Raw genomic sequence first — 27,956 nt, 5'->3', positions numbered from 1 at the left:
TCGCTGGTGCCTTCTTCTTTTACGCGGTCCCTCTGCTTTGCCAAGCAGGGATTGGTCTGTCCTCAAAACATGCCCAAAGTGTGTAATATAAAGTCTTACCAGACTCGCCTCAAAAGGGCGCTGTGCACAATGGATGTGTATGGATTGTGATAAGAGTTGTATGAGCCCCTAATAAAATGATTTTTTTAAAAAAAGAACTGGGGGGCGGGGGCGCGGAAAGAAAACAAAAAAAACTAATTGCAACTGAAATAAGGAATTCAATAAACAATCTTAGGGGAAAAAAAACTCTGTGGAAGCACAGTTCTCTTAACACATGTCATGAATCGACATCAACTTGCTGACAACTAATGATAACAACAACTACATGAAAAGATTTTTCTAGGAACTATACACATTAAAAAAACATGTTACCGAGGGGCCAGCCCCATTACCAACTAAGTGGACAGCACCACCCTCCCCCCAAGAAGAATTCACTTCAGAGGACAGCACTGATGCTACAGCTCAAGGAGAGGGGAAGAGGGACTGGTCTGGTCAGAGCACACGGGAGCCAACGAGGGGGCATAGGGGGGAAAAAAAGAGTGAAGCACATCCAGGATCACCAAGCCCTGAGGACAATGTTCCTGCTCAGAACAGCAATGCCCAGAGATGACCACAGGGCCGGCCCCACCACTGGACACAGCATTCCTCATTGACCCACAGCACCATTGGGGACAACACTAGAGACACACGCGGGAATTGTGCCTGCCATGAGTTCACCACGCCGAAGCCAGCCTCTGGGGGCATGCAGCAGAGCAGCGGGGGAAGCAGAGCAGTGAAGCCCCCAGGGATAGAGGCGGTGCCAGGACATGGCACCCCATCAGACTTGACTGGAAAGCACCCGTGAAGGAAAACAAACAGACCCTGAACTATTCATATGTTTATGTGTGTATGCGTGTGTGTGTGTTGTTGTTGTTGTAGCTATTGTTTCACTTTATGCTGTTGCTTCGTTGTACTCAGTCTTGTGATGGTACATAGCATGTCTACCTGGAAGGGATAGGCTGAATAAACAAGCCAGAAGAGGGAACAACGGGATGACAGGGGGGAAAGCGAGGCGGGGGAAAGGAAGAGGGTGTTAACAAGCCCAGGGACAAGGGAACAACAAGTGATCCAAAATCAGTGTCAAGGAAGGTGTGGGAGGTCTGGCAGGGCTGGATCAAGGGCAATGTAACCGAGAGGAATCCCTAAAACCCAAATGAAGGCAGAACATGATAGTGGGACAAGAGGAAGGTACAAAGAAACAGAGGAAAGAACTAGGAGGAAAAGGATAGTCATAGAGATTTAAATACAGGCATATAAAGATGTAAATATATATACAGCGAGGGGGAAATAGATTTTTGTACATATATTTAGAGGTTGAGTATTAAGAAAACAGATGGACGGGGCCCCTGCACAAATACTCCCTCAACACAAGAACACTTTGTTCTAATAATTCGACAGTCTGAGATGCTCACCTGCCTGGTACAATCGCTGATGACAATGGGTGGGCAGGCAAATGTGGTGAAGAAAGCTGATGGTGCCCAGCTACCAAAAGATATAGCACCTGAAGTCTTAAAGACCTGAAGATAAACAAGCAGCCATCTAGCTGAGAGACAACAAAACCCACATGGAAAACCACACCAGCCTGTCCCGACTCGATCGCTGAGGACAAAGTGGGTGCATAAGCAAAAGTGGTGAAGAAAGCTAATGGTGCCTGGCTATCAAATGATATAGCGTGTTGGGGTCTTAAAGGCTTGAAGACAATCAGGCAGCCATCTAGCTAAGAAACAACAAAGCCCACACGGAAGAAGCACACCAGCCTACCCCGACACGAACACTGATGACAAAACGGGTGCATAGGCAAATGCGGTGAAGAAAGCTGATGGTGCCCAGCTGTCAAAATATATAGAATCTGGGGGTCCCATAGGCTGGAAGATAAACAAGGGGCCATCTAACTGAGAAACAACAAAGCCCACATGGAAGAACCACACCAGCCTGTGAGATGACAAAGCATCGAAGGGATCAGGTATCAGGCATCAAAGACAAAAAAATAAAACAAACCATAGCAGAGGGGGAGTGCAGAGTGGGGACCCAGGGCCCATCTGGGGGAAATTGGACATCCCCTTGCAGAAGGGCTGTGGAGAGGAGACAAGCCAGTCAGAGCGCAATGTAGCAACTATGAAATATACAATTTTCCTCTAGTTCTTGAATGCTTTCTCCCTCCCACTATCATGATCCACATTCTACCTTACATATCTGTCTGGGCTGGAAGATGTACACTGGCACAGATAGGAACTGGAAATACAGGGAATCCAGGACAGATGAATCCCTCGGGATCAGTGGTGAGAGTGGCGGTATCGGGAGAGTGGAGGGAAGGTGAGGGAGAAAGGGGGAACAGATGACAAGGTCTACATGTAACCTCCTCCCTGGGGGACGGACAACGGAGAAGTGGGTGAGGGAGACGTGGTGCAAGATATGATAACATAATAATAATTTCTAAATCATCAAGGGGGAGGGGGGAACAGGGAGGGAGGGGGAAAATGAAGAGCTGATACCAAGGGCTCAAGTACAAAGCAGGTGTTTTGAGGATGATAATGGCAACATATGCACAAATGTGCTGGACACAAAGGATGTATGTGCGGATTTTGAAAAGAGTTGTATGAGCCCCTAATAAAATGATTTTAAACAAAAAAGAAGGGCTCAATAGAAAGTAAAAACCTACAAAAGAATGATGGCAACATATGTGCAAATATACTTGATACAACTGATATATGGATTGCTATAAGAGTTATGAGTCCCCTATACAAACATTTTAGGGGTGAAGATGGTGTAGTATGGCAGAGACCAGACCAAAACCAGGGATGTACATGGTAGACAACGGTGGAGGAGGTGGGGAAAGGAAAATATAAGGATGAATACAAGGAAGAAAAGGGGAGCGGGGGCATGGGGCATTAATCCACCCAAGGGGAGGGTATTGTTTATATCTCCACAGGGAAAGTGGGACCAGACTTCAACCCAGTGCCGCAAGGTGTGAATGCAATATCCCGGCGGGGAGTAGGGAACAAGTGGAGAGGTCTGGGAGGCTGGCCCCAGCACCAAAAATTAAGTGGAATCCTGCCCCTCCCCCAAAAAGAATTTGTTCCAAAGGACGACATTGATTCTGCAGCTCCGGGAGATGGACATATCTGATCAGAGCACACGGGAGAAGATGAAGGGGCAGGAGGAGAGAGTGGAGCACAGCCTGGCCCACCAGGCCGGGATGATGATGTTCCTGAGTAGAGCAGCCAGTCCACAGAGAGAACAACATGGCTGGCCCTACTATGAGACATGATGCCCCTCAGTGACTAAGGGCGATACAGGGGACTTCACCGGGGACACAGTGTGGGAATTGCACCTGACCTGATCCCACCACACCGAGGCAAAGCACTGGGGGAGTGCAGCGGAACAGCAAGGGAATGGAGTGGCAAGGTCCCCAGGGAATGCTGAAAGTGGACTTTGGGGCCAGGGCGTGGTGCCCCAACAGACTGGACTGGAAAACACTCCTAAGGGCCAGCAAATGATCCTTGAACGAACTACAAGCCTTTCTTTTGTGAAGTGTTTTGTTCTTTGTCAGTGGTTTGTTTTTGTTGTTTTATTGTCTGGTTGTATACTGTTGCTTTGTTTTCCTCTGTCTTGTTTTCGTGCATGTTAGTGTCTCCACAGGTCTGTCTGAATACGACAGGCTGGATGAACTATCTGGAGGAAAAACAATAGGACAGACAGTTCCGGGGGAACAGACAGTTCCAGATGGGGGGGGGGAGGAGGGTAAGGAAGTGGTGTTAATAAACACAGGGACAAGGGAACAACATGGGACCCAAAATGGTAGTGAGGGGGGAGTGGCAGGTCTGATGGGGAACGATGAAAGGTAAGGTTGCGTAGAGAAGAGGTATAGCTGTAGCCCAGGTGGGGACGGAGCATGGTGGTGGGGCAGGAGGAAAGTCAAGGGAGAGGGAGGAAGGAGCTGGGAGTCAAGGGGCATTTATGGAGGTCTAGACAAAGACGTGTACATGCAAACATATATATGAGGATGGGGAAATAGATCTAAGCGTCTACATTTATAGGTTTAATATTAAGGTGGCGGAAGGGCCTTGGGCCACTACTCAAGCACTCCCTCAATGCATGAATACTTTCTTTTATTAAATTGGAACTCTATGATGCTCACTCTCCCGACACAACTGCTGAAGCCAAAGTGGGTGAACAAGTAAATGTGGTGAAGAAAGCTGATGGTGCCCGGCTACCAAAAGAGATAGTGACTGGGGTCTTAAAGGCTTGAAGATAAACAAGCGGTCATCTAGCTCAGAAGCAACAAAGCCCACATGGAAGAACACACCAGCCTGTGTGAGCGAGTGATCCCAAAGGGATCCGTTATCAGGCATCAAAGAACAAAAAATCATCATATCATTGGCTGCACACCTCCATGATAGGATCGCTGAAGACAAATGGGTGCATAAGCAAATGTGGCGAAGAAAGCTGATGGTGCCCGGCTCTCAAAAGAGATAGTGTCTGGGGTCTTAAAGGCTTGAAGATAAACAAGCAGCCATCTAGCTCAGAAGCAAAAAAGCCCACATGGAAGAAGCACACCAGCCAGTGCGATCACGAGGTGCCCAAGGGACCAGGTATAAGGCATCAAGCAAAAAAAAAAAAAAGAATATGTGTGTGTGTGTGTGTGTATATATATATACATATGTATATATACCACTTTGAATGAAGGGGGAAGTGCAGAGTGGAGACCCAAGGTCCAAGTGTCGGCCACTGGAGATCCCCTCATAGAGGGGTTTAGGAGAGGAGATGGGTCAGTCAGGGTGCGAGGTAGTACTGACGAAGAGCACAGCTTTCCCCCAGATCCTGGATGCTTCCTCCCCCCAATTACCATCATCCGAATTCTACCTTGCAGGGCTGGATAGGGCAGAGGTTGTACACTGGTACATATGAGGGCTGGAGGCACAGGGAATCCAGGGTGGATGATACCTTCAGGACCAAGGGTGTGAGGGGCGATGCTGGAAGAGTATAGGGTGAGTGGGTTGGAAAGGGGGAACTGATTACAGGGATCCACATGTGACCTCCTCCCTGGGAGCGGGACGGCAGAGAAGGGGGGGAAGGGAGACTCCGGATAGAACAAGATATGACAAAATAACGATATATAAATTACAAAGGGCACATGAGGAAGGGGGAGAGGGGAGGGAGGGGGAAAAAAAGAGGACCTGATGCAAGGGGCTTAAGTGGAGAGAAAATGCCTTGAGAATGATTGGGGCGGGGAATGTATGGATGTGCTTTATACAATCGATGTATTTATATGTATGGATTGTGATAAGAGTTGTATGAGCCCCTAATAAAATGTAAAAAAAAGAAAAGAAAATGATTAGGGCAAAGAATGTACAGATGTGCTTTATACAATTGATGTATGTATATGTATGGACTGTGATAAGAGTTGTATGAGCCCCTAATAAAACGTTTAAAACAAAAAAAAAGAGTTATGAGTCCCCAATAAAATGATCTTTTAGTTTAAAAAAAAAAACATGTTACTTTTGGAGGGAAAAAAGGAGCACTCTGACCATACTTCTGCCAAGACAGCTTTGGAACACAGTAAGAGCTCAGTAAACATCTGTTGAATGAATAATTGACCACTTCCTCCCAGCTGGCCAGCACCACTGGCCTGCAAGAGACAGTTAGGTAGCAGCCTAGAGCCCTCCCCATCACTGCTGGCCGTGCCCTCTGGGGACAATAGAATCAAGGTTAAATGGGGCCCACTTCTCTGGCACAGTGTGACCGCGCCATGCCTCAGCTGTGGGAAGGGTAGACCACCACCAGCAGGGCCTGAGACGGGCAGGCTGGCGATGAAGGCCTGAGATTAAAACAGCGATGCAAGCTGGCCCCCTGGTAGTCAAGATTCCAGGAAAGAGGGTCACAGTCAGGCAGGGAGAGGACCCCGAGATGAGACAGTGAGTTCCCCTAGTTGTGAAGCACTTTGGTTTTGAACCGCCAACCTTGAGATTAGCAGCTCAGTGCACAACCACTCCGCCGGGTCTCCTTTGGCGCCTCATGGTGATGACATTGTGAGGTGCCATGGAGGCAGCTAGGAGCCCCGCCCATGCACCACAGGACACACTGCCCGGCCCTGCGCGGGCCTCAGGATGCTTCTTCCCTTTGAGCCCTTTGTCGCCACCCCTGTGGCAGTCCATCGTGTACACAGCCTTCCCCTCCTACTCTACCAAGCGTGCCGCGCTTCTCCAGGGACTTGTCTGTCAGTCTGTCGCGCTGTGGTGGCTGTGTTGCAGTGATGTTGGAAGCTGTGTCACTGGTATTTCAACTGCCAGCAGGGTCACCCCAAGTGAACAGCTCTCAGCGGAGGTTCCAGCTTAAGAACAGACAACAGAGAAGGGCTCGGGCGACCCACTTCGGAGGAGGTCGCGGCTGAAAGCCCTAGGCATCTCTTCAAGACACTGGCACCTAAGGTCCGTCCTCAGTGCTGCCAACAACCTGACCCCACCCATTGCTGCAACCTCTATTCTGACTCACAGCACCCACGCAGGGCAGAGTGGGAACTGCTCCAGAGGGTTTCTGAGCCCTTAAATGTTTACGGGAGCAGACAGCATCATCTTTCTTCTACAGAGCGGCTGATGGATTTGAACCGCCAACCTTATGGTTAGCAGCCCAGTGCTCTGTCCACTGCAACACTGGGGCTCCTCCAGGGTTAAGAAAACAGTGGTGCAGAGGCAATCTGACTGGCTAGGAGTGGGTTGACCAGGACTTGAACCCTCGCCCCGTGGGTCCAGCCCTGAGGCCATCGCTCTGCCTCTAAGGGCCATCTAAGAGCCCAGGGCAGGCTTCACTGGGCAGGCAGCACTGGGGAACCCTGCAAGCCCCAGGAAAGGAGAGGTGTGAGACACACGGGCCTTATTAGGGAAAAGTTACAGAACAGGGAAAAAAATGCCCTGGCAGAAGGGTCAGCCTGTGAGTCATGAACCCTGGAATATTCCACTCATAGTTGGCTGCAGCCAAGCCGCCTGGATGCCCCCAGGGACCTACCCCGGCCCGCAGGAGGCCAGCACTGAGTCTGGATCAGGCTCCAGCTCTGGGCAAATCCCCCGCCCCACCCCAGAGCTTCTCATGGGCCACATGTTAGTGACAACTACACAGGGCCCCATCGGGCTGCCTCCAAGAGGACAGCGGGAGGGCAGGTCAGAGTGAGATCTGAAATGTCCTTCCCTCCCACCCATCAGCCCGACCTCCAGCTCTCGAGCTCCCAGGCCATCTGCATCGCTGGGAAATAGCTCACCTCATTCTTCAGCCCACCAGCCACTTTCCACCTCTTCAGAAGGCTGTGGATGGTGGGCCCAGGTGGGGGACATTGTGTTACTGAACCCCCCAGAATGTACTCCAAGCTTTGCAAATACCAACTCACTCACCCCAGTCCTATGAAGGAAGGCTGCCCTTCCCCACTGTCAGAGTTCGCCTCCCACCCACCCCCACTGAGGCTGAGCACGGGGACACTCCCAGCCCCAAATCACACACTTAGTCAGAACCAGGATTCAAACCAGGCCTGCAAGCCCCCCGGCCTCCATTCTTGCTCCTGTGCCTGCTCCCCATGAGAACAGGAGCTGCGACTCGGCCCCGAGTGCCCACAGTGCCTGGTACCCTAGCCAGGCTGTCCCCCAACCCAGCCCAGACTCTAGGAGCATCGAACACCACGAACAGGTCACAGGCTCACTGTTCTCAGGGCCCCAGGGGTGGTACCCTGCTGCCAGGCCCCCAAGTCAGCCTGTCCTCTATTTGGAAAAGTGGAGCTCTCAGGCCCAGGAAAAGAAAGCCAGAGCACCCAGGCGGGGGCGATGGAAGAACAAGCGTGGAGACTGCTGGGGTCAAGTGCAGCAGGGATTGTCTGCTGGGAGAAGCCTGGGCTGCCCCCCTCACTGTCTGTGCCACCAGAGCATGGGCCTATTCTGCCTCCGGAGGGCGCCTGGTTATCAGGTGCACAGGGGCCCAGAACCTGGCAGTGTCACCTGGACAGCTGACCCCATTGGTTTGCCTCATGAACTGGGCTTGTCGAGTTCATATTTACCTGCCGTGACCCACATCTTGCAGGGAATCAGGCCTGCCTGGGCCACCTGGCCCCGAGAACTGAAATCAAGCAGAGCAGGAGGTGGGAGGGGCAGGCATGCCAAGGCCTGAGCCTCGGGGCACACAGGTACAGCCCCGTGCCCCACAGACAAAATGTCACCAGCCTGACCCTCCATCTCTACCGTCAGGCTCCTAAGGGCCATTCTCCTGAGATTCCCATGCCACGGGACCTCAAAAAAACGAGAGTGTCTGAGGGAGAAGGCCGGGGCCAAGAGAGGCAGCTCGTGCGGCTGTGGGGGTGGCCGTGCACGCCACTCCCCAAAGGCTTTGCTCTGCGTGCCTGCACTCTAGCATTATTCCGCATCAATAAGCCCCACACGGAGAATGCACCGCCAGATGCGATGGGTGCTCCCAGCAGACCTTTGGGCGGTGACCCCCTACTTCACAGGTGAGAAACCTGAGCTCAGAGAGCCTGCTGGGGTAGTGCCAATTAGTCAGAGGCAGAGGCAGAAGCAGGATTTGAACCGGTCTTCTGGCACTGAGACTAATAAATACCTGGTCCCTGGCCTGGCCCTTCAGGGACTCATGCTGCAGCCAGCAGGTGCGGGGACCAACTCCATTCCCAGCAGGGCCCCACGCTTGTGGGGAACCGAAGGGAGCAGTTGCTGTTAGGTGCCCTGCAGTCGCCTATGAGGAAAGTAGCCCATGCGCAGCAGCACACAGTGGGGTGCGATCCTGCACACACACACACACACACACACACAGAGCGCTCCAAGCCCACTTTTGCAGCTACTGTGTCAATCCCCCTCCTGGAGGGTCTCCTTCTTGTTCACTGACCCTCTGCCAAGCACAACGTCCTTCTCCAAAGGCACCATTGAGAATAGGTGACAAAAAGGCTGAGCGGTGCCTGGCTTTACAATGGCTTTCTCGGGCGCCTTCTCCAGGGGCTAGGCCTTTGTGGGCTTCAATCAGAACTTGCTGGATGAATGGCAGACACCCAAACAGAAGAGCCGGGGGAGGGTGGGAGGGTTTAAACATGGAGATTGTTGGGGTCCTGCCAAGATCCGCTGGTTTGGCATCTCTAGGGGTAAGGCTCAAGAATTTGTATTTTGTCCAAAAGTTCCCTGGCCATTCTGGAGATCCGCTGGGTACGGAAAATCCTGGCTTATAGGGAAGAAGCCTCCAGACTGTGGCCCAGGGCCCAGGCAGGGCAATGGGGCCAGCTGAGCAGAGCCCCAGCCCCACCCCTCTGCCCAAAGAGTTACCAGCCTCTTTCAAAGCCTGCTCCTTGAATGACCTCTTCAGAACCACCTGCTTGGGGTGAAGATGGTAGTTGTGGTCAAGTGCCATCTAGTCGGTTCCGACCCGTAGGGACCCTGTGCACAACAGGACAAAACCACTCCCAGTCCTGCGCCATCCTCCCAGCCAGTCTTCTGTTGAGCCCACTGATGTCTCCTGAAGGCCCTTCCTCTTCCCTGCTGTCCCTCTGCTTTACCAAGCACAACGGCCTTCTCCAGGGACTGGCCTCTCCTGACAACACGTCCAAAGAATGTAAGCTATCGCCTCTTGGGCTCTGGGCTAAGATCAAGGGCAAAGTATGTAAGATGAAGTCTCGCCACCCTTGTCTCCAGGGAGCTCTCTAGCCATCCTTCTTCCAAGACCGATTGGCTTGTTCTTTCAACAGTCCACGGTACTTTCGATGTTCTTCTCCAGCACCATAATCAAACACATTGATGAAGACCGTGAGGGGCTTAGATGCAGATTCTAAGGTCCCCGTTTCAATCTACAGGATTAGAGCCTTCGATAGCAGCACTGTCAGGTTTAAGTGTTGGGTGGCTGACCACAGCAAGGTCAGCAGTTCAAACCCATCAGCCCCAGCCCTGGAGGGCAATGAAGCTAGCCTGCTCCCACACAGACTTACAGCCTCGGAGTCCCTAGATAGGGCTTGCCATGAGCCTGGGCGGGTTCAGGTGGTAAACTCAAAGAACCTGTGTTTTCAACAAGCTGTCAGGCCACTTCTTCCTTCTCCATCCCCCCCTTGACTCCAAATCTGCTTCCAGGTGAGCCTTCATGAGAGATCGCTGCTGCCACCTACCCCCCGGTCCCAGACAGCTAATCCAGCCTTGCTGCCCGGGGACAGAGCCGGGATGGCAACTGCCCGAGCTTCGTCTCCCTCGCAGCATGGTCCGCCCTGCCCATGGACAGTGAAAAGGTGCTCGCACCCCAGCGGGGAGAGCCCCGCAGAACGCAGGCAGCACCCACAGACGGGGGGGTGGGGTGGCCTGCTGTTCTCCTGACTCCAGGGTGAAACGGGGGAGAGGGTGGAACATCACGGCAGTGAAGGGACATCTCCCTGATACCAGTGCTTGTCCGCCGTCAGCACGGGGACACTCAGCCCTGAGTACACAGATGAGTGGCACACACAAGGGAGCCATGCGTTGTCGACAGTCAGAGACTGGTGATGTCGGCGGCAGGGGACATTCCCTTTTCGGAAGACTGAACAAAAGTCAGCCCCTTAGAGACCTGGAGGAGGCCTGCGGTTTCCAAGGCAGCTATGTCATTGGTTCCATGGGAGAAGGGGACTGGAGGCCGGCTAAGAGGAGCAAGGGCGGAGGAGGTGGGGAGCTGGGGCTGGCTAGCAGACGGCCTGCTGCAGACTCTGAACTGGCAAACGAGTGGGCACCATTCCTTTCGAGCTTTTACTACTGTTGCTGCAGCTCTTGTTCTTCTGATGGGAGGGAGGGAGGGAGGGAAGGTGGGCCTCAGCAGGGCCCGGGCAGGAGGTGAGGCTGAGGACCGGGGTCCTCCACTGTTCCCAGGGTCTGCACCACCGTCAAGCAGGTGGCTTAGGGAACGAGGATGTCCCTCAGGAATATGAGAACTAGGAAATCCCAAAATGCCCTTGGGGCTCTAAACCTGTGCCTGACCTCATCATCCTGCCCTGAGCTCCTCTGTCACCAGCCGGGCCAACAGCACAGGCCTGTGCCCCTGGACTGGCCAGCTGAAGGCAGGACGAGTTGTTCTGTCTCTGGCCCGCCGTCCCCCTCACTGCCATCCCCCTCACTGCCATCCCCCTCACTGCCCTTACCATGACTCATCCCCTCAGGATCTCTATCCCCGACCTTTGTCACCGAACCTGGGGGCGGGCGGAGGGGACTGAGCTGGAGCCCTGAAGAACCAGCATGCCCGGAGGCGATAGAGGCAGAAAAGCCTTCCTTACAGACGTGCATTGTGGGCCTCTATCCACACACAGCCCTCAGCCCGCAGGCTCTGGTCTCGTGCGGGTAAGCGGCCCTTCCTTCCACGGGAAGAAGCCGAGAATGTGAGATCCGCAGCTTCAGAACGCCACGAGGCTCACATCGACTGTTGGGCAGTGGATTTGGGGTTTGGGGGCTCTGTGGTCCTGTGATATCCACTGCCATCGGATTTCGCCACACAGTGCCTCCACGGGACGGAGTGGGCCGCCCTGTGGTCTTCTCGGGCTGTGTGTACAACTTCATGGGCATGGAAAGCCCCATCTTTCCCCCCAACACAGCCACGGCGCTGAAACCATCCATCTTTGGGGGAGCAGCCCAGTCTTTACACTGCTGCACCCCCGGGCCCCACCCAGTGGTACTCCATCAATAGTCATCACCCAAGGCTGCTAGTTTGCCCTCAGACCCTGAGCTGTTTGACGCCTCCACCCCCAGGAGGTGGTACCCCCGTCTCCCATACTTTGGACGTGTGGTCAGGAGGGGCCTGTTCCCAGAGAAGGACACCGTGCTCAGCAAAGTGGAGGGCAGCGCAGGAGGGAAAGGCCCTCGAAGTGGACAGACACGGCGGCTGCATCATCGGGCACAGGTACAGGAGCCACTGGGAGGGCAGCACAGGGTCGGGCAATGCTTCATTCTGCTGGGCACAGGGTCCCTGCAGCTAGGAGCCCACTTGGTGGCACCTACAGCAGCAGCCACGCCACCACCACCCGCAGGAGACAGGCTTGAGAAGTGGAAAGGCGGCCTGTGTAGACGCATCCTATAATCCTGCGACCTTACTCTCGGGGTTATTAGGTTGGAAGGGATCTGCTCGTTTTATAGGGGAGAAAGCTGAGGCGTGGGTTGGTATCAGGGGCAGGATGGAACGCTGCCCAAGCTCTGCTGCCTGGTTCAAAGAGGGGGTGGGACAGAGCTTGGGCTCCTGCTCCCACACAGTACCCCGTCTGAGGCCCAGGCTCAGAGAGAAGGGGACAGACAACCGGGGATCTGGACACTGGGATGCTCGCTGTGGGTCGGCTAGGTGCCTATGAGGGGCTGAGCAAGGGGTTTAGATCCCCTGCAGTCCCAGGGCGTCACAGTCACTGAGGAGAGAGCTGAGGTGGGACCCCAAATCAGGGAGGACAGAATGCTTGAGCCCACAGGGTGCTCTCAGCAGAGAGGCATGCTGAGTTGAGACACTTGACAGGGATCAGAGGGGTCTCTAGGGTGGCTCGTCAGCTGGGCCAGGGCTCAAGCTCCCCTGCTTCCTAGCTGTGTGACTTTAGGCAAATCATTTACCCTCTCTGTGCCTTAGATGCCTCCTCTGTAAAAGGAAGCCAGTCAGTATGTCACAACCAACAAAATGAAGTAATGCTCTCTCACCCTGACACACTCAGCCCTCTCAGCAGTGCCACTTCACGGCGACCCTACAGGACAGGGGAGGGCTGGCCTGTGGGTCTCCGAGACTGGAAGTCCTTACAGGAACAGAAAGTCTCATCTTTCTCCCTCAGAAAAGCTGGTGGTTTGGAACGGATGACCTTGCGGTGAGCAGCCTAACGTGTAACCACCACTCCGCCAGGGCTCCTCCAGACCCTCAGTAAACAATGTCTGCCCCGCGAAAAGTAAGGATGCTGAGAGCAGGCCAGGCTCCGAGAACCGCTCCGTCTCATGGCTGGAGAGCATGAGGCCTGGGCCTGGAAGGAGCCCCCCGCCCCCACCTCACACACACACACCAGCGGCTTTCTGTGACCTGTTTCCCAGTTTCCCATTCCATCGCTCACTAGGGCAGGAGCAGCTGCCCGGAAACTGTTTGAACAGCAAACAGCTCTGAGTTGGTTCCACTCCCAGCTCCCCAGTCCCAGCCCCACCCCACAGAGGCCCCGCCCTTCTCAAAAGCTGCCAAGGGGCCTGCGGAAAATCAGCAGGGGGCTGCAGAGGGTGAAGCTGCCTCCAGGCCACCACTCGCCACCTGCACCCCTCCGTCCACCCTGAGACTGACTGCGTCCCTCGGGGGCCAGTCCCAGGAACGCTGAGCTTAGCCTCTCTAAGTCACAGGTCGTCGTGGGGAAGGAGAAAAGGGCAGGCTTGGCAAACACAGGAAAGCAGCAGGATTGGCAGCACCTATGCCAACTTGCCAGAACCGAGCCCACTGCCGCCGCCGCTGCTTAGATTCTGGCCCACGGTGGCTCCACAGGACAGAGCAGAGCTGCCCCACAGGGTTCCCAAGGGTGTCATCTCCATGGGAGCAGACTGCCTCATCTTTCTCCCAAAGAATGCTGCTGGTGGGTTCAAACCCTGACCTTTGCAGGGGTGGGAGCAGGGAAGAGAGACAGCAGTGTTTTAACCACTACTACATCACCAGCCTGTAATGGCCTGAAAAAACAGCTGTCCCTGTCGTCCCCCATCTCTTCCAGCCCAGCCACATCCAGGACACAACGTTCTGAGTGGGGACTTCCCAGATCAAAAGGTCTGAGCGTGGTGATAGAGCTTCCAGGCTGGTGTGTGGACACCAGGGTCTCCCCACACGGAGGGTCCCACTGTGCGCCCTCCCTAGCCTCCCTCTCCTGGGCCCAGCACTGCACAGGATCGAACCACGCTGCCTCCTCTGGGGCGCTCTCTCTGAGCTGCTCTTTCCACCTGGCTCTGGCAACCCCCACTTCCTGGGGCAGAGGGGGCTCCCTCCATCCCACGGAGGCCACAGGAGGCAAGGGCCACATCTTGCTCATCTCGGAACCTCCAGGCCTGAGCCACGCCCGACAGACAGAGGTGCGCTGTCAAGGCGTGCTGGCCAGCGATGGGTGCGAGGCTGGCTAGGGATCCCACTCAGCCAGGATGGAGGAGACCCCTCCATAAGCCAGAAAGGTCACTGGAGAAGGGGTCAGCTGCCGGGGTCAGGAGCCTCCCTGTACACTTTCCTAACTGTGACCCATCAGGTTCGCACTGGCTAACTTTGAGATGTAGATCACTGGGCCATTCTCCCACGCTGCCTTCGTCCTGGGAGCTCCCCTGAAACCTGCCCCCAGTGTGGCCTAGATTCCCACCTCATACTATGCTTACATGCCCGCTGCCCTGTGACCCCAGCCGCTCTTCTTTAGAATAACCCCACCAGCACCTAACCCTCTCAAAGGGGTCAGGCTGGTGCCCTGCACACACAGGTGAGCTACTGGTACCAGGCCTCTGGGAAAGGCTTGTGAGAGGTCAGCCCAGCGCTGAGCCAGGGGCAACGGCTCCGGAACCACCCTTCCACCAGACCAGCCACAGCCCCACACACCAACAGTCTGGTGTCCTGGAGAACTCGGAGGCCAGAAGGCGACCTGTGGGACCTCAGGCAGCCCTTTAACCTTTCCGCCCCCATTTCCCACCTGAAAGGCAGGCTGGCAGGGAGCCCCTGCCTCTGCTGTCGCTGTGCTGGGAACAGGCCAGCCCTGTGGGTGGTTTGGGGCCGAGCAGACAGGCCTGTATTTTACTGAGCACACTGGCCTCTCTCCAGGGCAGTCTTGGTGGGAGTGTCCCCTGGTGCAGGGGCTTGCTGGGAGAAACCTCAGACCACCAGCTATGGGTGTTCTCACCCTACCATCACTCATCACTAAACCCTGCAGGGTCAGCCTCCCAGCCTGCTGCCCCACATCGCCCAGCTGGGTACTATTTTCTCCCTTGCCCACCAGGCTGGTCCTCCCTCAAAGCAGTCTCAGTTCTGTGACAACCCCCACCTACAACGCCGATTCCCCGTCCCCTGTCTCCGGCTTCGGGGAGGTAATCACACACTGTCTCTGATTCTACCCACCCACACCCACACCCACCAGCCCTCTCCAATGTCAGGTCTCAGCCCCTTCCCCCCTGCGCCACCCAAACTGCCTGTGTTGACAAGCCCTGGGGTGCTCCCCGCTGTACTTCACTGTCTCTCCGCAGCTTGCGGCCACGTTGACCAGGCCTCTTCCAAACCCGAGCTGGAGCTGGCTTCTGAGACACCCCTGCCCTGACGCCCACCTCCTGGACTGCCCAGCCCAGTTCCTCTCCAGGCTAGGGAGTCTTAGCCCTCACCTCCACACTTTCTCCTGGGTGGTCCCAATGTTCGCACCCGGGGGCTCTAGACTCCTAGTAGCCCCCTGGGCTTCTCACCATCCCCCCAACATGCACCTGTCCAGAGCTGAAGGCTTGACTTTCTCAGAAACCAGGGCCCCACCCACCTCCACTTGAACCAGCAGTCTTCTTTAAAAACATAGTTTTCTATAGATGATACAATGTAACCATTCAGTCATTTTAAGATCTGTGCCATCATCACCACTATCCGTTTCAGGACATTTCCTTCATTCTTGTCCACTTGTTAGCTCCCCGTTACCCTCACCCAACCTCCCCTGCCATGCCCCTGGCCAGTGACTGCCGCTATAGACCCACCTGTCCCGGACTTCACATACAGGGAATCAGACAAAGCAAAGCAATAAACAAAAATAGCATCAATGACTCGAGAAAACACAGAGAAACCTCAATCGGCGGTCTCGGTCAGAAAGCGGGTAGGGCATTACATTCTAACCTAATTACATCTGCCATGATCGATTTTCAATGCTCTCTGTAGGACAGCAAGGCTGTCCACACCCCTCCACCAGGGTTGGCGGGGAGTCACTGGAGACTGAATCCATGTGGCGACCTGCAAAGGGATGTGGGGCTCCCGTCGTCATCCACAGCCTGCTGCAAACCAGACGCTCACAGTTTAAGCTCTGGGACCACTCTGTCCTTCTGATTTGGGTTTTAATCTTTGCAATCAACTCTCCTCATGACACTGCTTGCTACAGACCCAGATGTTCAGATGAAGAGCCGGCAAGGCACACTGGCTCCTTCCCTCCCGTCCACCCCCCACCCTCTCCTGCTTGGATTTTTACCTCTAAGTCTCGGGACTCCAACTGCTTCCTTTTCCTTCCAACTCCACCGGCACAGCCTGAATCCCAAGGACCCCCCCAGTGGTCAGAAAGAGAGGCAGGTCCTCACAAAGATGGCTCGCCCTGTGGCTCTCCAGCCTGCAGCCCTCCGGGGACGCTGCCCTGAGAACACTGCAGCAGGGGGAGCCCGGGAGATCCCAGGCCCGGCAGACAGGTGAGTGTGCCCCACAGGGGCTAACACCTGCCTTCCCAGAAGTCGCTGGGCAGCCCTTCCTCCCAATGTGCCTGGGGTGGGCTTTGGGGTCAGCAGTTGAAAGTTGGACTGTTGGCACCACCCAGGGACGCCAAATAAATGCTAGCTCTTCCTATTTTTCTAAATCTGGCTGATGGGCAGGCGTCTCCCTTGGACTGGGGGTTATTTAGGGGGATGGCCTCATGTTACACAGCTTCATATCCATCCCCCACCCCCACAAGACCTAGCTGAGAGTGCTCACATAGAAGGCACACCGTACGACGTTATTTTTCGTGAATTCCTTTGGAAAACGGTAAAATTCTCGGTGGAGCTTGTTATTGGTTGGACTCTGAGAGTGAGCCGCTCATTTACTAAATTACACTAATTGTGTGAAAATAAAAAGCCAACAGTAAACACACTGCATCTGGGCCAGTGTTTCTCAAAGCGGGCCTATGACACGGGGGTGGGGGGGGGGGGGACAGGAACGATGCGCGGGTTGCAGGAGCAGACGCTTATGCTTCATCTTAGATTCGAAGTGAGAGAACAAGATTTTCCTTGCCAGGGGGCGGCACCAGGCCCTGTTTTCCCCCCGAAAGGGGTATTGGTATTGGGCCAAATCCGATTGGGAGCCCATGCTCTATTTTCGTTGCCACCTCATAACTGTCATTTTGCTACTGTTATGAATCGGGCAGCCCCCGTGAAAGGGTCATTCGACCTCCAAAGGGGTGGCGACCCACAGGTTGAAAACCGCTGGTCTAAAATAACAACCCCAAGTGCTGGCCTGGGTCAGCATCGTCCACATGAGCTCCCCGCACCCTGGCACCCCTGCCCGCTGCAGGCACCAGGATTGCTGTAGCTGTCACAGTCCACCCTCATTCCTGCCACAGGCCCTCCCGGCCTGGGACACTCTCCCTCCTCAGCCCTTGCCCTGGGAGGCTGCCCTTCAGGTCTGGGGGTAAATGTCCCTTCTCACAGCGGCCTCCCCAGCTCCCCCTACTGACAAATCTGTCATCACCAAACCCTGCCCAGAGGCTGCCACCATGAGGCTCTCCTTCACAGACCTGTGGGTGGGTTTCAGCTGCTTGCTGCTCCTCCCCTCTGCCATCTCACAACCTCACAAGGGCTCCTCCCTGCGCCCTGCCCAGACCATGGCCAGCACAGCGCTGCTCCTGCGAGGCTGGGCCCTGTCTGGAGAGTGCTCCTCCAATCCTCAACCACCTCCTGAGAGAGAGAGAGAGAGAGAGAGAGAGAGAGAGAGCGCCTACCGCCCATCTTCAAGAGTGGACACTTGGGACAGGAGAAGCTAGGTCCCTCTGAGAGCACAGGAGTGTTTGCTGAGGCTGAGCCCCACTGACCGCCATTGAGTCTGGTGATCGCGGTCAATGGTTAACCAGCTCGGGGTTTATCTTTGCTCAGGGTGAAGGCTCCGGCAGCGGGCCACTTCCCCTCGCCTCCTGAGAGACAGCCCTGCTTTGGCCATTGTGTAACTGCCTGACAACACCCAAGAAGCTGCGCAAAGGAACGATGTGGAAAGGCCAGCTGATCTGGGGAAGGGGCGGGGTCCCATCGGTTGTGGGAGGACCCGCCAGGGGCTCATTCTGGGGTTTTGTTCTTGTTTAACAGTAGGTCAGAATGGGCTCCATTGCAGTGAGATAGTTTGTGGGGTTTTTTATCTTGGAATGCACTTACCACGCACAATTAACAGTTTAACTCTTTTTTTAAAGAGTTGTGCCACAATCATATTTACAGCATTTTCTTCATTGTCATGCCCACAATTATCACCTCCCCATTCCCCCACAGCCTCCCCTGCCGCAACCCCAAGAAAGGATGCATCTAGTTACTGTCTCTATGGACCCACAGACCCAGACTTCCTATAAAGAAAATCATATCCAGAAAATCCCAAGAACAACAAAATAAAAGTCAGAAAAAACCTCAACCCAAGAGAAAAAAAAACAAAACATAACTCCAAACTCACTGCCATCGAGTTGATGCCAGTTCATAGTGTCCCTGTGTCCCTGTGGGTGCACTCTGTCGGAGCAGAAAGCCCGTCTTTCCCCTGCTGGGAGGCTGGTGGCTTCAACCCACTGGACTTGCCTAGTGTAGCCCAATGTGTAACACTGGGAATGAAAACACATTTTAAGTGGACACAAACTTTTTTGCCTAATTAAAAGGATGGGGGACGGGAAGCCCTTGCTGATGAAGATCAAGGATTGCAGCCTTCAGTGTGGATGACACCTCCATGGAAAGAAGCCCAACAGCCCTGAAAGAAAAGAAAAGAAAGAAAGAAAGAAAGAAAGAAAGAAAGAAAGAAAGAAAGAAAGAAAGAAAGAAAGAAAGAAAGAGAGAGAGAGAGAGAAAGAGAGAAAGAGGTTTTTTTGTTGTTGTTTTTGAATTTTAAGAGAGAGAAGAGTTGGAGCCTTAGAAAGCCTCCAGATTCCTATCAGTCTGATCTAAAAACTGGTCTGAGCGGCTATAAAAGGAGGCAAAGTAAAACTGAAACAGACTTGGATTCTTCTGTGACATGCAAGTTGATTTCAAACCAACACACACACACAAAGAAAACCAAAATCCTCATCACTAGACCAATAGGCAACAAGCATCATGATAAACAGAGAAAACGAAGACGATGTTAAGGATCTCGTCTTGTTTGGATCCACAATCGGGTCATTGAAGCAGCGGCAGACATCGCCTCGTGCTGGGTCACTCTGTTGCCCAAGACCTCTTCAGAGGGTTGAAAAGCAAGGATGTTCTTTGAGGACTGAGGTGGGCCCGAACCAAACCATGGGATTGTCAATTGCCTCACAGGTGAGACGTATGAAAGTAAACACAGGGAATCCAGGACAGATGAACCCCTCAGGACAAGTGCTGAGAGTGGCGATACCGGGAGGGTGGAGGGAAGGTGAGTGGAAAGGAGGAACTGATTACAGGATCTACATATAACCTCCTCCCTGGGGACAGACAGCAGAGAAGTAGATGAAGGGAGACCTCGGATGGTATAAGATATGACAAAATAATAATAATTTATAAATTATCGAGGGTTCAGAGGGGAGGGGGAGTGGGGAGGGAGGGGGAAAATGAGGAGCTGATACCAAGGGCTCAAGCAGAAAGCAAATGTTTTGAGAATGATGACGGCAACAAATGTACACATGTGCTTGACACAATGGATGGATGTGTGGGTTGTGATAAGAGGCCCCAATAAAATGATTTAAACAAAAGAAAGAAAGTAGGACGTGGAACAAGGAAGACCAAAGAAGAGCTGATGCACTTGAACTGCGGTGCCGGAGAAGAACACTGAAGGCGCCGTGGACGGCCAGAAGGGCAAACCGATCGGCCTTGGAAGAAGTACAGCCAGAATGCTACTTGGAGGCCGGGACAGTGAGACTCCGTCTCACATACGTTGGGCAAGTTACCAGGAAGGCCCGGTCCCTGGAGAAGGACGCCTTGGTTGGTAAGCAGAGGGGCAGCCATGAAGAGGAGGGCCCTTGCCAGGATGGACTGACACAGTGGCTGTAACAATGGGCTCACCCACAGGAGCAGGAGCAGGCGGTGTTTCCTTCTGGGCTCATGGGTCACTACGGGTCGACACTGACCCTGGGGCACCAAACCACAAGGTATCTGCAACAATCCACTTCCCAACACACTCTGAGGGCAAGCCCGTTCACCTCGCTGGTCGGTGACCCGAGGGAGTTCAGTGGAGGCTTCCTGTGGGGGAGGGGGAAACTCTGCACATGGATTCTGGGCACATGGATTCAGTGTCATCCGTGGCCTTCTGCAAAGGGTCGTTAGTAGCGTTGCCTCCCCTTGGAACGAAAAGTTTGGTTTTCATGAGCCTGCAGTGAGCACCTCGTGTGTGCCCACATGCATTGAGGCACGTGTGTGTGTTTGCACAGATAACCACTAGCATAAACATTGTATGCTTTTCCTGAGCTTTGATGGTCGTTTTTAACACAGTCCAGTCGATCAGAATGCATGAGGACCCAAGGGAGGCGGAGAGAACCATCCTGAGGGTTACAGAAACGGATCGCCAGGCCTTTCCTCCGTGGTGCTGCCAGGGAGCCACTGGTGGTCTGAGTGGCCAGCCTTTGGGTAAGCAGCCGATTGCAGACCTTTTGTAATACCCAGGGCCCTGTCCTCACTTTACAGATGTGAAGACAGAGGTACAGAGGAGTCAGGAAAGTTGGCCAGATGGCCCAGCAAGGGGGCAGGGAGTGGCTGTCCCCCGCCCCCCCCCTCTGCCCCCCAGGGCACTCAACTAAACAAAGGAATGAATGCAGAGCACTGTGCGAGGCTATCTTTTAGCAGTGGAATCAAGGATGATTTGCACTTCCTCCTGAGTATTCTCCAAGTTGTCCTCAATGGTTGTGTAGTACATATATAATTTCAAATCAAATAAACTTGATTGCAAATACATCCCGAGGTTCTGGGGAATGTCTAGGTTCAGGAATATTTTCCTTCAATTTCCAGAGACCATTATCCTCCTACTTAATTTAAACCATTGTTTTTCTAGGGAAATTGAATAAAAAGCCCACATTTTTAAAGCTCTCTCCCTGTCTGCCCACTTAAAACAATGAAGAGAGGGCGGTGAGGAGGGCCCATGCCCGCCCTGTCGTTACACTGGCACCCGGGGACGCATACCAAGCAGGCAGCCTCTGGCTGGGGACAGGGCCTTCAAAGGGCCTCTGGAAGATGTGGTCCACACACAGCCACGCCATCTTGATGGCCATCACAGGCCAGAGCCACCCCAAGACACCTGGGGATGCCCCTGCAAGGGCAATGAGGGAGGACCTGGTTCACAAGCCGGGGAAGGGGGCTGTGGGGGGTGGTGACCCAGGGCAGAGAGCTCGGCACCAGTTCTAGCATCTGCCCCAATAATAGCAGATGGGCACCGCTGTCCAGGGTTGCCACGGCCCAGCCAGGCCCAGGGCGCCAAGAGCTGGGGTCTGGACGAGCAGAACAGGTTGAGAAACAACCTGGCCCGGCCTCAGGTGAGGGCAGGCAAAATGGAGGCGTGCTGGGACATCTCCCTCTGGGCAACTGAGGGCTTCTCAGGATGTCTGTCACTCTGTGATAACTCTGTGATAAATGAACCATATAGTCAGCTCTCGCCTAACTCCAGCCTGGGGGCCCCTGTGAACACTGGGGTGCTAGTCCCAGCCTTGGCCTTGAGCCCCAGGGTGGATGAACCCAGCCATGGGAGGCAGCCTCGGGAACACTGGGAGGAAAAAGAGTTTAACTTCACACGAAGAAGGAAAAGCTCACTGAGAGTTCAGACGTGCAGCCACCCTTCTCCGCGCCTCTGCGGGAATCACAGGGAGAAGTTGCTCAGGATCGTGGGCGCTGCCTGTGTTGGAATCCTGCCACTTACAGGCTGCTGGGCCTTGGGTAGGTCACTCAACCTGAGACTCCGTGTCCTCGTATGTATGACAGCGTGATAGCATCTCCCTGCATTGTTGCCATGCAGATGACATATTTGCATAAAAGATGATGCCTGGCACATACACTCTGAGAATAAATGTGAGTTGTGGTTGCTTCGTCTCTCTAGATGAGGGTGGGGGGGCAGAGCAGGGGTAACGCAAACTGGATAGCCTGAATAGCAAGCTTTGACCTTGGCTTTCTGGAACGGTCAGGGAAGAGATCAGAGCGGCAACCCCATCTTGCCGCCTGCTTTGTTTGGCCCGATCATACAATGGGCATCCCTCGTGAGAACCCACCAGCGACAGATGCAGGGGCTGGAGCACCAGCACATTGGGTGGGGAGAGAAAGGAAGCCGTAAAGAGGTGAGGGGGGAGGGGAATGAGAACTGGCTGCCCTTTCCCACGGGCTCCTGGATGCTCCTGACAGGTGAGCCTGACAGACAGGTGAGCCTGACAGCATTCCTGGGCTGTGCCCAGGTAGTAAGGTGCCCTCTGACCTGAGGAAGCTTCGATACGTCCCTGCTCTGCCCTGTGCCCTGCAAGCTTCCCTGGCACCTGCACCAAACTCAAAGCCCAAGCACTCATGCTTCTGAGCCTTGGCGCATGTCACCCATGACCCCAACCCCATCTTCCTGCTGCCCTCCACTGGGTGCACCTGGGCATGTGTCCCGAAGCCAGAGACTGCACAGCGTCCTGTCCACCCTGCAGGCTGACCCTACTCTCCTCCGCTGTTCCACTCTCGTATGGATGGGTCAGGTTACCCGGATACCCCAGCCACCCGTCCTGGGCATCACACCTCCACGAGCCCTGGGTTGTTTGACAGCCCGCTTCATTCTCAGGCACTTCCCAGAGCGTGGGGACGCATGGACAGCAGAGCAGCCCCCGAGAACAGACTCGCCTTCTCATCCTGTGTCCCCTCCCCTGGGATTGGGGCAATGGTGCCTCCTGAGAGAGCTCCATGGAGGCCGGCCCTGCAGCTCCCTGTGCTGCAGCTCGGGGGACCCTCAGACGGTTGCACACTAGAACCTAAGCTCCAAGAGGGCCCGGCACTGGTGCTAACTGCTGGGTCCCGGCTAAGGCTGTGCAGGTCAATGGTTAACAGGCTCTGGGAAGGAAGGCACTGGTTAGTCTGTCAGCCAATAGTTGTGGTGTGCATGCTCTTACTGTGGCTGACTTCAAACTCCCCATGCTGTGACATCGCCGAACCGAGTTGGGGACAGCTGTGGCGTAGCACTACATTGTGAGCCTGACGGCACTGTTGGGTAAGCCTTCGACGACTAACCCCAACATTGGCAGTTCAGACCTGTCTGTTGCGCCTCAGGAGAAAGCTGAGGCCATCGCTCTGGTAAAGATGTGCAGCCTCAGAAACTCTGCACGGGCACACCAGGAGTCGGAATGGACTCAGGTAGGTTGTTCTTTGGGGAGACATATACGAGAGATACAAACAACTTCAAATGCTTGTGAGGTTGTGGCGAGATGCCAGCGTGTAGGGTCTCACCTATAATGACCGGTCCTGCCCAATGCAGCCACTGTGTCAGCCCTTCCTCTCCATCACTGCCCCTCCACTTTACCACGCATGACGGCCTTCTTTCTCCAGGGACTGATAACATGCCCAAAGTACGTAAGACAACGTCTTGCCATCCTTGCCTCTCAAGAGCACTCTGGCTGTACTTCTTCCAAGACAGCTTGGTTTGTCCTTTGCATAGGTAATAGTAATACATTGGCAAAATGATTAGGAAGTGGCATATTTTTGTTTTTCATATAATTTAATTATAGATGTGTATACTTTTTAAAAAATAAATAAAGGCTATATTTAAATGATCAGCTCACAGAACTGCTCAAAGTTAGCAATGGACTCTAGAATATCAGTACCAGCTGGCCCCAGCCCACCACTGTCCAGGCTCCCACACAGGCTCTGCCAGGGCCAGCCGGTCTCTCCCAGGACCGCTCTCAGATCAGGAACCTGAAAGGAGGGGCTCTGGGAAGCTCTACAGGGACCGCTGGCTGGGAAGGTGCTGGAGGGGACTCAGGCAGAAAGGTGCCCTGTAAAGAGCCCTTAGACACACTCTGTCCTTTGAGTCTGACACCTGGCCTGGCAGTTAGATCCCTGAAGGTCAGGACAGTTCTCTTCTGTACACATGGCTCAAAGGCCACACCTGTGAACCACCTGGCCCAGCACAAGGCCCTCCAGTGCACCCATGGGAAGCCAACACCCGTCCGCCAGTGGAGACGCGAGGGTAGCTACTCCAAAGTTGAACGTGTCTCCGTGGGACTTCCAGGGTGAGACAGACTCGGAAGGAAGTCTGAAGATCTGCTTCCCAAGCGGAACACCCCATGATCACAAGGGTCCGACTCACAAGAGATCATCCTGGGGGCACGCAGGACCGACAGCATTTCATTGTCCATGGGGTCCCATGAATTGGGGGGTCAACTGAAAGGCAGGTAATAAGCGACGGCACATTTCGACTGTTCTGTTTCCCATCCATCTCGCTCACCCGAGCCCCTCCTCAATCTAACCTTGGATCTGAGCTCCAAGGAGCCTAGGAGCTCCCAAAAGTGAAAACATCAACCACAACAAAACCACCCACAGCCGTCGAGCGGAGGCCGCCTCATCACGCAGCCCCACAGGACAGGGTGGAACTGGCCCTGTGGTTTCAGAGACCCTGGCTCTTTATGGGAGGAGAAAGGCCCATCTTTCTCCCGAAGAGTGGCAGCTGGTCTCAAACTGCTGACCTTGTGGATCGCAGTCCAATAGGTCATCCCGACACCAGGACTCCCTAAAACCTGAAAGAGCAGAACTTGAGGCGTCAGCTACTTGCTCAGCACTCAGGCTGAGTTCCTGGCGCCCAGGGTGTAAACTGGTGATGAGGACGCACCTGGCCCGTCTTTGATGTCTGGTAAGTCCACCCCCACCCAGGTAAGGGCCCTAACAGAAGCTGTCGGAGCGTCACCAGCCAGGCTTCTGGAACCGGGAAGACTGGAGAGAACGGAACCTGAGTGAAGACTGAAAGTGCTGACAGAGGGGCCAGAGTTCTGCACCAAGGGGGCACCCAGGGCAAAGGCGGCTTGGCTGGTAGGAGGGAGTCAGTCGGGGGGTGGGGCCTCAAGAAGGTGGGTGTGCGTGTCAGACACCAAGCCTTGTAAGTCATGAGGGGACTGTGCTTGGCCCCGAGAGGTGAGGAGTGGCAGGAGCAGCCCTTCCCGCCCCCCACACACACACACCTTTCCAGGAGGCCTGGGCAATGCCCTCCTTCTCTGCTGCTGGGCTGCCCCTCAAGGACACAGACACTGGGGGGGGGGGGCGAGCAGGCAGATGGACAGATGGAAGCTGCACTCGCAGCCACTCAGCAGGACCTGTGGAGGAGAGCCATGTGCCCTGCACGCTGGTGCCCCTCTCCCCAACACCTGTGGAGGATCAGATAGGTTGGGGGGGTGGGGGGGTGGCAGGGGGCTGGTGGGCTTTGCATCCCCTGCTGGAGTCCCCAGGGTGCTCTCAAGACATCTTGAGGTGAAGCCTACCCCACCACCTCCTGGCTGAGGGCTGAGACAAGGGCCCAAAGAAGGCAGATTCCGGCCCCTCTGCCCCTCGCCCGCCCACCTCCCTGAGGGTGGCCACCTCTGTGTGGTACTCCCCAGAGGGAAGAAGTGGCCCCATCTCTCCTACCTCCACACGGAGTCCCACTGGAGCTCACGCTGGGCACCTCCATCCCAATCTATGGAGTGCCCAGGCTTGACCAGTGACCCTGGCGACCTCTCCTCCTATGCCCCCGACTCTGTGGGTCGACCCAGTCACACCTCTGGGCAGGGGTCCAGGGTGGGAGAGGCTGACCCCACAGAGAAGTAATAGGCAGATTCCCTGACTTCAGCAGTCTCAGGAATCCCAAGGTCAGAGTAGGGGAAGTGGGCAGCAAAGCCTTAGAGAAGTGAAATGCAGGGGGGGACAGGACATCCCAAATCCCCTTACCAGGTCCCCCTCTGCTGCCCGGGTTTCACACACAGGTGCACAAAGGCCACGAGGAGACACACGGAGGCTGTGTGGGCTCCCAGGGGCTCAGAGGCCCTGCTCGGGGAGGGAGGACACACTTCACAGCAGTGTCACCATCTAGGACTGGCACTCAGAGACACACACTGGAAGGGACGAAGGGGGTCCTGAGAATTCTATGTCTGTCTGTCTCTCTCTCTCTCTCTCTCTCTCTCTCTCTCTCTCTCTCTCTCTCTCTCTCTCTCTCTCTCTCTCTCTCTCTCTCTCTCTCTCTATCTATCTATCTCCACGGGCATTTGTCCACGGGGGCACAGGGAAGAAAGACTCCCCCACACTCCGGAGATGCACACCCGGAGAATCTCCAAGGCGCACAATGATCCCGCAGAAGCAGTGACACGCAGAGCGACGGAGACGGGCGACACAGGCACAGGGACAGCAGGACAAACGACTCCCCGCCCAGGAGAACGGCACAAGCGCTCCCTGAGCCTTGGGGCGGCCCCGGAGCGCCCCCACGCCCGCTCCCTCGCCGGGGCCCGGCGGAGCGACGCCCAGGACCCCGCGCCCGGCTGGGCCCCGCGAGCGCGGGCCGTACTCACCGGCTGCGGCCGCTCGGGCGCCGCGCTTTGTTGTCCGCGCCGCTCACAAAGGCGCCGGGCCGCCGGCTCCGCGCCCAGGGCTCCGCTGGCCGCCCCCCGCCGCGCCGCGGGCGTCCATGGCCGGCCGGCGCCCCCCGCCCGCGCCCCAGGGCCGGCCCGCCGCCCCGCCGCCGAGCCAATGGCCGCGTCGCCCGCCCGAGGTCGCGGCCCGGCCGGGAGTGCGCCCGCCGCCGCCGCCGCCGCCGCTGCTCCGAGCGGCCTGGGCCAGCGGCCGCGCACGGCGACGCGGCGCCGCCCCGCCTGGGCCGCCACCGCCGGGCCCGGGTCGCGGGCTGAAGTCACCGCTTAACCCCTTGCGGCCCGGGCCGCAGCCGCCGCGCCCCTCGCCGGGGCCAAAGAGGACCCACGCCCGGGGGCAGGGGGCTTGGGCCAAAGATAGGGGGCCTCGGAAAGACCCAACCTCTCCCCGTTCTGGTGGGGACACTGAGGCTCAGAGAGGGTGGGGGCTTGCCCCAGGTCACACCGCCCCCTCTGGGGCTCCCATTTCTCCACTGGCATAGAAGGCACAGCCTCTTATGTCCTCACTTCTTCCCCACTAGCCCCCCACCCCCAAAGGGCCCTCACTGTTGACTCCTCCTCCCTCCCTTCTAGCAGGTCCCTGGGAAGTTCCCTGCAGGGACGAGCTATCCCGGAAAGGCAGCAGTGGCTGGGTCCACACCAGGGAAAACCGGGACGCGAAATGTGCCCGCAGAGGCGAGCTCCCGACGCGAAATGTGCCCGCAGAGGCGAGCTCCCGCACCAGCGTACTTGAACTGACAATAACCACGGTCACAAGAATGCCCGGGGCGGCAGCGGGCGCTGGGCGTTTGAGATCCGCTCAGTGATGGCTCACAAACCCCCACCCCACCCCACCCGGGGCACAACCTCCTCAATCTTTTTTGATGAGGAAACTGAGGCTCGGCATAGCTTGCCAAGGATCACGCAGCACCCGGCCTTCTCTTCCGGAGAACTGCCAAGCACTCATTGTTCCCTCCCTCAATTCCAGAGAGAGCCTCCAGATATGATGTAATGAATTGCTGCTATCAAGTCATTAATTAAGATTATCTCTGTTGTTATTAAACACTCCTTCTACCTCTCTATTTGCAGGGAAATGTGCACTCAACCTTATCAGTAATTACTCCTGCGCTGATAAGAATGCCCTTCTGCAACTTCCAAAGAGTTCAGGGGTGAGTTGAAATCGTATTCTGTCTGTGTTCATTTTCAACTCAGGCCCTCTCACCCTTAGGAATCAGGAATGGAACTAGGAAGCAGGCAGAACCCAGCCCCGCCCACGCAGCTCCCATAGGCTAGGAGAGACAGGGCCCTACAGAACCAGCAGCAAGCAGACCCTGCCCTCTGAAATCATGCCATTATTACAAGTGGCTTGCTTGTCCATTGTCCATCTCCACCCAAGAACATAAGTTCCAGAGGGCTTGCATCACGCAGGCCTAGGTCAACACTGGGTCCACAGTACCCG

General features: G+C 55.4%; 1 protein-coding gene across 3 annotated transcripts in view; it reads right to left on the bottom strand.

The window, feature by feature from the left end:
* The window catches only part of ARHGEF10L (Rho guanine nucleotide exchange factor 10 like), a 143,234-nt gene extending 116,643 nt beyond the window's left edge, over positions 1-26,591 (bottom strand). For 2 of the 3 annotated variants that reach the window (XM_075551217.1, XM_075551234.1), the window contains exon 1: positions 26,441-26,591. The gene's annotated coding sequence lies outside the window, so the exon portion shown is untranslated. The remainder of the gene's footprint in view (positions 1-26,440) is intronic. The other variant, XM_075551226.1, reaches the window with a different exon arrangement.
* Positions 26,592-27,956: the final 1,365 nt, after the last annotated feature.

This window comes from Tenrec ecaudatus, chromosome 1, assembly GCF_050624435.1.
Source record: "Tenrec ecaudatus isolate mTenEca1 chromosome 1, mTenEca1.hap1, whole genome shotgun sequence".
Taxonomy (NCBI): Eukaryota; Metazoa; Chordata; class Mammalia; order Afrosoricida; family Tenrecidae; genus Tenrec; species Tenrec ecaudatus.
Note: the sequence above shows the minus strand (reverse complement) of the source record. Positions and strands in the feature narration are given on the sequence as shown.